Here is a 9,095-nt window from a genome sequence, read left to right as displayed (position 1 = left end):
GTGAAGTAAGCCATAGCCCCACGCAGGCCGAGGAAGGGAAAGATCCTTCTTTCTCGTTTTTTTTTTTTCCCTTTTTGGGGAGAAGCGGCGTAGTGTCTGCCATATTATGAGAACTATTAAGCAGGTACGAACTTGGTGGTGCGGGAAGGAGAAAAAAAAGAGTTATGTACTCGGAACAGCGGGACTTCATATCTCTTCATTCTCAGCAATGGAAAACTAATTATCAAATGCTTCCTTGGCAGTAGGGCTGTCTTTTTTGGGGAGAAACTCCAACAATAATAGTGAGTTTTGTGTTGAAATATGGAATGTAATCAAGGTAAAGAGAAAATGAAGTGAAATTTATCAGTTATGCAGGCGGGGGTGGGGGGGGGCGAGGGGTGGGAGGTATACTGGGGTTTTTGGTGGTGGAATATGGGCACTGGTGAAGGGACAGGTGTTTGAGCATTGTATAACTGAGACATAAGCCTGAGAACTTTGTAACTTTCCACATGGTGATTCAATAAAATAAATAACTTAAAAAAAATCTCAGGGCTGGGACAAATAGAGACGTTACTGGTGCCTGCTCAACGGATGACAGTGATACAGTGATACAGTAAATTTTATTTTTATAAAATTGTTCACAGTGATTTATTACATTCAATATTCCAATACCAATCCAACACCAACCACCATTACACCTTCTCAACACCACTGTTTCCTATTTTCCCAACCTCCACCCAAACCTAACCCAATAGCAGGCCCTAAATGATTTATTGCTTGTTATGGTTATTTTACTAAAAATAATCAAAAAAGATTTCCTTAAAAGAAAGTGTGTCATGGGCTGGAGCGATAGAACAGCAGGTAGGGCGTTTGCCTTGCATGCGGTCGACCCGGGTTCATTCCCAGCATCCTATATGGTCCCCCGAGCACTGCCAGGAGTAATTCCTGAGTGAAAAGCCAAAAGTAAGCCCTGGGCATCACCAGGTGTGACCCAAAAAAGAAAAAAAAAAAGAGTGTGAATATTGTTGTATCTCACCCTGGAGCAATTAAGCTCTTGTATAAGAGATTACTAACATGTTGTTACAGGTTAAGCCTGTGTGTTAATATTTTCTTAATCGAGATTGGTTGCCTTCTACGTTACATCCCATCCAATGTGGGTGCCAGTCCTGGTGTATGTGACGCAGAGTGGGGGATGTGGTGCAGCAGCAAATGCGGCAGTGCACTCCAGGAATTCTAAAATTTTGATGGAATGATACAGCTGAAAAGAAAAAAGCAGTTCCTTTTTTAAAAGAAAGACTTTTTTTTTTTTTAGCCTTTTGGACCCGGCTGTGGAAGGAGCATGATGGAGGGGCCCGAGGGAGCGCCCTCGGACCCCAAGCAGCCCACTGAACTAATTCCGGCATGGGACCAGAGACCCCACGGCGTGCTGAAGCTGTGGGACCCGGGCATCCCCCAATTCTTTTAACCTGTCTCTCTCTCAACTCCTCCCTCCTGAGCACAGCGCAGGGGCCGCGGTTTTCCTGAGCGCAAAACGGAGACGCCGAGCCTCTCTCTAGGTTTCTCCATCTTATGAGCACCATAAAAGGGTAAAAGTTTGTAGTGATGTTATTTCTGGTTGTACTTTCCCTGGACTTTATACAGAAACCCAAAACCGCGCGGCCGCTGCTGCGGCCGCGCGACTTAATGTTATCTTAGTATGAGCATTATGTAATGGTTCCTTTCTAATGGGGCGGACTTTTGTGGGAGATCCTAATAGTAAGTCTGTTGCTGAAATATTGAAGGCAATCAAAGTGGTAGCCATCTCACTAGACTGAACTAAGCTATATCCCCACGCCGGCCGAGAGGAAATTTTCTTCTTTCTCGGGAAGAAACGCGGTGTGTCATCAACTACAGTGTGATGTCCATTAAGCAAACAGACCTGGTGGCGTGGGAATGGGATATAAGGGGAAAAATTATGTACAAGGAACAGCGGGACGCTGGTGGAATCTCGAGCCGGAGCCGATACCAGCGCAAGACCTTCGGTTCCAGAGACTGCTTGCAGATACTCTACAAGTCTATCAACTAAGCCAGAGCCCCACGCCTGCTGATGACGGGAAATAACCATCCTTTTCGGTTTTTTTTTCCCTTGTCAGGCAGCGTGGAGATTACTAAAACAGGCGTGAACTCGGTGGCGCGGGGCAAGGGGGAAAAAGAAAAACTATGTAACAAACAGCGGGACTTAATATCTCTATATTCTTAGCAATGGAGAACTATCAAATGCCTCCTTGGCAATAGGACTGCTTTTCTTTTTTGGGGGAAACCCCAACAACGGTAGTGAGTTGTGTGTTGAAACATGGAATGTAATCGAAATAAGGCGTAAACGAAGTGAAACATATGTGCAAGGGTTGGGACTGGGGAGGTGGGAGGGGGTGGCAGGTATACTGGGGGGGTTGGTGATGGAAGATGGGCACTGGTGAAGTGAAGGGTGTTTGAGAACTGTATAACCGACATAATCCTGAGAACTATGTAACCCTCCACATGGTGATTCAATAAAATTTAAAAAAAAAAAAAAAAAAAAAGAAAGACTTTTTTATAGGACTTTTTTAGTGTGTTCATCTTCTTTGGATAAATACCCAGAGTGGAATTACTGTGTTACATGATATTTATAATTTTGTAAGGAAACTTCATACTGTTTTATGTTTTCGTACTTTACCACTTACTTTTCAAATACTTGGAAACAATTTGAATGTGTGAGAGCGACTCCTGGCTGGACTCTGGGGACTGAGGGGTGGTGTCTAGGGCTGAGCACAGGACAAGCACGTGTGTCCTGCTTGAGTCCCATCCCAGCCCTTGCTGGCTTTTGTGGGACCTCTTGGGCGAAGTGTCTATTCAAGCCATCTGCCTTTTTTTTTTATTTTTGGGGTGCTGGGAATCAAACCCGGGTCGGCCACGTGCAAGGCAAACGTCCTACCCACTGTGCTATTGCTCCAGCCCCAATCTGCATGTGTTTTAATTGAACTGGTTCTCTTTGCTTTTGAGTTGTTTGAATTCTTTGCAGATCTTGATTATCAGTCTTGTAAAAGGTTTACAAAGATTCTCCCCAAGCAGTCCTTTTTCCTTTTATTTTGTTGATGGCATCATTTGCGGTCCAGAAGCTTTTTAGTTTGATGTGTAACGACTTGCTTATTTTCCACTTCTGCTGCTGTCACTTTAAAGTAAGGTTCAAAAAAGGATTGCCAAGAGCTCTTGTCCGGGAAATTGCTGCCTATGTTTTCCTTTAGAAATTGTTTCGGATTCAGGTTTTGCATTCAAATTGAATCCGCTTTGAGTTCAGATGACCTCTGTGGCCTCTCTCTGAGAATTCTAAATAATATCCACTAGATGTGTTTCAAACCCAGAGTCTGTCCTTCAGGTTGATGGGCCTCAGATGCCTGCATCCCAGAAAGGAGTTGTTGCTTGGCGGGAGAGGCACCCCCACCCCACCCCTGCTTCTCTGACAGCCCCGCCCCGCCCCCAGCCTCCAGAGCCATACACTCAGGGAGTGTCTGTCTCTCGGGCAGCAGCAAAACAAAGAAGCAATCAGCAGCCCCTGCCTGCCACATGTAAAGTTCCTCCCCAGTCGCAGTGCCCTGGCCTGCAGCAGAGGCAGAGCCTGGAGATGGTGCCCAAGACGGGGGTCTCTGGGAGGATTCAGTCAGCCCTGCAATGTGCTGGCTTAGCAGCCGTCTCTTAGCTCCAGCTTGAGGATCAATGATTAATAAGGCTCCTTCACAGAAAGGCAGGACCCTGGGGTGTCGGATGGTGGGAACTTCCCCCATTGATTATGGGACTCAGAGCATGTAAGTCCCACAGGCCACGAGAACCAGAAGATGCTGAGGTTTAAGTAGAACTATTGGTTTTTCTTAGGATGCCAAGAGGGGGATAGTAGTTCCTTTCTTGAGATATTGATGAACGCTTGGTCTCCAGAGACAGGGAGTGAAAAGGCGTCCCTTGGGACAGCCAAAAAACTAGGACACCAGATGCAGATAAAAAGCTCCCCTCCAGAAGATATTGGTGTTCCAAGAGCATAGGGGCCAGCCAAAGGCAGGACAAAGATGGAAGCCCCAGTCTCCAGCCTGGAGGACACTCTGGCAGGTTGGCCTCAGACCAACATTTTGATGTAGGCTTGTCACTGTTGAAGCTACCCTACTGGGCAGGACTGGGCCCTGGGGCCATGAGCTTCAGACCATGAGCCCAGTTGGTTTCCCAAGTTAGATGTCGGGGGGCTCATTTCTCAAGTATAAGTTGAGGTATACATGCGGAGTTCAAACCTGTCATTCTTTGGGAAGATGCTCTGGGTTTGGAGCTCTCGCTGTGAGTTTCATGGAGGGTGGGTATTTAATTTTTTTAAATTCAATTTTATTTAATTTGGGCAGGGGGTGTTGAGCAACACCCAGCTGTGTTTAGGGATTACTCCTGCCTCTGTGCTCAGGGATCACTCCTGGTGTGCTTGGGGACCATGTGGAGTTCTGGGGGTCAGGCTCAGGTCAGCCATGTGTAAGGTGAGCACCCTGCTATTGCTCTGACCCTGGGGGTGGGTGTTTGTAGATAGTGTCCAACCTCTCTCGTTCACTCAGATATACTTTTTCCATCTTATAATTCTTCCATGTAGTCATTAACCAACCCATTATTTTCTTTTTTTTTCTTTTTGGGTCACACCCGGTGATGCACAGGGATTACTCCTGGCTTTGCACTTAAGAATTACTCCTACCGGTGCTCAGGGGACCATATGGGATGCGGGAGATCGAACCCGGGTCAGCCGCATGCAAGGCAAATGCCCTACCTGCTGTGCTAATACTCCAGCCCCTCTTTTTTTATTTTAATTTATTGAATCACTATGAGAACAGTTACAAAGCTTTCAAGTTTAAGCCTCAGTTATACGATGATCAAACACCCATCCCTTCACCAGTGCACATTTTCCACCCCCAAGAACCCCCATCCCACCCCTCCCCCTGCCTGTATGGCAAATGATTTCTACTTTACTCTCTCTCTGCTTTGATTAATTCAACACTTCGACAAAAGACACACCATTATTATTTGGAATTTTCTCCCAACAATCAGACCTGCTGAAAAGGCATATTAGATAATTTGTTTTCTATTGCTGATTGTGAAAAGCATATGACGTCATGCGGCCGATTTCGTGGCTGCATGATTTGGGGTTTCTGATATTTTAGTAATTAAGTCTGGAGGGATTTCTGCCAAAAGCCGCTGGGTTCCGAGATTGGTTTGTGTGCCTCTGGGATCATGGCTGTTCAGGAGCCGGAGGAGTCGTTCATGGGCGGCAACCAACCAACCAACCCATTTTTTGTTTTAAAGAGAAAACTATTTCTTAAGTAACAAGAAACTCTGCATGTCCCTGAGAGTTGAAGATCTTCCTGATGTGACATACTTAACCAGAATCTTTCATTCTTGATATTTGTCATTTATGTCTTTTTTCTTTTTCTTCTTTTAAAAATTTTGTCTTATTAAATCACCGTGAGATGGAGTTACAAAGCTTTCATGTTTGAGATTCAGCCATATAATGATTGAACACCCATCACTCCACCAGTGCACATTTTCCACCCCCAATGTCCCCAGTATCCACCCCCGCCACCCCCCACATCCCATCCTCACCCTGCCTCGATGGCAGACAATTTCCCCAATACTCTCTCTCTCTACTTTTGAGCATTATGGTTTGCTCAAATTTTCCCACCACCATTCAAGCCTACCTGCCAGGGGAAGACACTAGATAATTTGTTTTCCATTGCTCATTTTTGAATATCATGAGAGCTGCAAAAATGGATGCACGCTTCTGGAATTCTAGATTGTAAAATGGTTGGGTTCCATAGACATCTCTGTAGGACACTAATCCATTTTGGGATTCAGATGGGAATCTGGAGCAGGGCTTTGGTGCGCTAAGATGGTGCCCAGAGGCACATTGTGGGCATGACAGCCAGGCTGCTGTGAGGGCGAGGAGTCAGGGAGGGACAGTCGTGCTCCTCTGCCACCATGTGACCTGGAGATTTAGTCCTGGAACCCACATACCTGGGCCTTGCTTGTGGGAGCTCTTGGTCACCAGGATTCCATCTGGAATAGGCGGGGAGACTGCACCTGCTCCATCTGGGGTGCCCTGGCGAAATTGGCTTGGTATGGGACCCAGAGAGATCTCAGCGCTGTGGTGTCTTCTGGGACTCCATGCTGTGTCTCTGGACCAGGACTGTTGATGTGTTAAGATGCTTTTTTCTTTCTCTTGGCTGTTCTATTTTTATCAAAACAACATTTGTCAAATCACTGTTTTTAAAATGTTGGCATGGTGATTGACAATCATGCTAATAATGTTTTAGGAATTCTATACCTACAACCTGTATTATCTATATCTATGCTACAACAGGGAGTATCAGTGTCCCTCCACCACAGTGTCTACTTCCCCTACACAGAAAGATGAGACTCTTTCTGGTCCCCCAACCCCTTAGCAAACTTGATTCTCTAGGCAGACCGTCAAGGTGTATTTTCATTGGCCATTGTGTGTTCCCTTGCTATGTTGCTTTATACTCCACATATAAAAGAGATCATTTGGTGTTTGTCTTCTCCCTTTGACTCACTTGATACCCTCCCGTTCCATGCACATAGCAAACAATAGGATTTCATCTGCTCCTATAGCTGGATAGTGTGCCATTGTGTGTACAGACCATCGTTTCTTTATCCACTCATCTGTGGTTGGCACTTGGGTTGTTCTAGGTCTTGGCTATTATGAACAGCAATAAGCATAAGGAATACAAATAGTTTCTAATGTTTTTGAATTTTTTTCAGTAGATGCCAAGAAGCAGAAACAATGGGTCAGATAGAATTTTTGGTTTTAGTTTTTGAAGGAGTCTCTATACTCTTTCCATACAGGCTGACCAGATGACAGTCCCTCCAACAGTCGACGAAGATTCCTTTCATGCCACATCATCATCAACAATGTTTGTTTCTGGACCTTTTGTGTAGGCCAGTCTACTAGAGTGAGATTGGTTGGTTGTTTTTGTTTGTTTGTTTTGTTGTTGTTTTGGGCCACATTGGCAATGCTCAGGGCAAACTCCTAGCTCTGCACTCAGGAACCACTCCTGGTTGTGTCGGGGACACTGGGGATTGAATCTGGGTCAGACACCTGCAAGGTGAGCACCCCACCCACTGCACTACCACTCTGGCTGCTGAAATTGTTTTGATTTGCATTTGATCTCATTGTTTTGATTTGCATTTCCTTATTAATAAGTGAAGAACACTTTTCACCTATTGGCCTTCTGTATGTCTTCTGTGAGGATGTGTCTGTTCAGCTCCTGTGCCCATTTTTGACAGAATTGTTTTGTCTTTTGTTAAGGCTTGTGGGAATTTAATAAATATTAAGCATATTATTATGTAGTAATATTAATGGATATTAGTATTAAATTAATTAGCATTAGATGGGGCTGGAGCAATAGCACAGTGGGTAGGGCGTTTGCCTTGCACGCGGCCAACCCGGGTTCTAATCCCAGCATCCCATATGGTCCCCTGAGCACCGCCAGGGGTAATTCCTGAGTGAAGAGCCAGGAGTAACCCCTGTGCATCACCGGGTGTGACCCAAAAACCAAAAAAAAAATAAATTAATTAGCATTAGACATTAATGGATATTAGTTAATATGACATTAATGTCATGGTGAGCAAATAGCTCCTCCTATTCAGCAGGGTGTCTGTTTATCATAATTTTTTTTCAGTGCAGGAACCTTTTTTTTTCTTTTTTGGGTCACACCTGGCGATGCACAGGGATTACTCCCTGGCTCTGCACTCAGGAATTACCACCTGGCAGTACTCAGGGGACCATATGGGATGCTGGGAATCGAACCCGGGTCAGCCGCATGCAAGGCAAATGCCCTACCCGCTGTGCTATTTCTCCAGCCCCAGTGCAGGAACTTTTTAATGTGGTCCCATTAAATAATAAGTTTATCTAATTATTTGCGGGGTGGGCACACCCAACAGTACTCAGGGCTTACTCCTCACTCTGTGCTCAGAGATCACTCCTGGTGGTGCATGGGGAATCATATACAGTATTTGGGCTAGAACTTCTGTACTATCTCACTGGCCTACCAATAGTTATTTTTGTTTCTGCTTTCCTCACCAGTAGTATAGCATTATTGAAGATACCTCTAAAGTCAGGACTGGAGTGATAGCACAGCGGTAGGGTGTTTGCCTTGCATGCAGCCGACCCAGGTTTGATTCCTCCACCCCTCTTGGAGAGCCCGACAAGCTACCGAGAGTATCCCACCCTCATGGCAGAGCCTGGCAAGCTACCCGTGGTGTATTTGATATGCCAAAAACAGTAACAAGTCTCACAATGGAGACGTTACTGGTGCCCGCTCGAGTAATTTGATGAGCAACGGGACAATAGTGCTACAGTGCTACCTCTAAAGTCAATGTCATGGGGAGTTTGGCCTGTTTTTCTTGAAGTTCATGGATTTGGGTCAAACTAATACCAAGGTTTTAACCCATTTTGAATTAACATTTGTATATGGTGTGAGATAGGGATACAGATTTTTTAAAAAAATTTTTTTTCACAAGGCTAAGCAGTTCTTCAAACACAGTATGTTGAAGAGGTTTTCCCTGCTGTGCTTCATTTCACCCAGCTCCTTTATCTGTCTGTCTGTCTGTCTGTCTGAGGGCTGAGCTCTGGGATCTCAATTCTGTTTTATTGATCTGGAAGTCTGTGGTAATTCCAGCACCACAGTATTGATTTCTGTGACTTTATAGTAGAGTTTACTAATTTTATTTATTTATTTGTTTATTTATTCATTAGTGATGCAATATCATTTTTCTTGAATTAGAAAGTTGAAAGTTGCTGGTTTTTGGGAGGAGAAGAAAAGGAGTATGTGTTCAGGAGAAAACACGGGCTTGAGAGGCGAACACGAAAGCAAAGAGATACTGAAAAAGGCAGGTGAGATCTGTACTCCAGGGAGAACCGGGCTGGAAGGCAGGCCAGCTTTAGGGCATAGTTTCAAGTCAGGGAAAGAAATAACACCCCTACCCCCCCTGCCCCCGAACCCCTCCCACAGCATCCCCACTATCTTCTTTCTTTCTTTTCTTTTCTTTTCTTTTCTTTTCTTTTCTTT

The sequence above is a fragment of the Sorex araneus genome, chromosome 6 (assembly GCF_027595985.1).
Source record: "Sorex araneus isolate mSorAra2 chromosome 6, mSorAra2.pri, whole genome shotgun sequence".
In the NCBI taxonomy this organism is placed as follows: Eukaryota; Metazoa; Chordata; class Mammalia; order Eulipotyphla; family Soricidae; genus Sorex; species Sorex araneus.
This window is presented reverse-complemented; position numbering follows the sequence as displayed.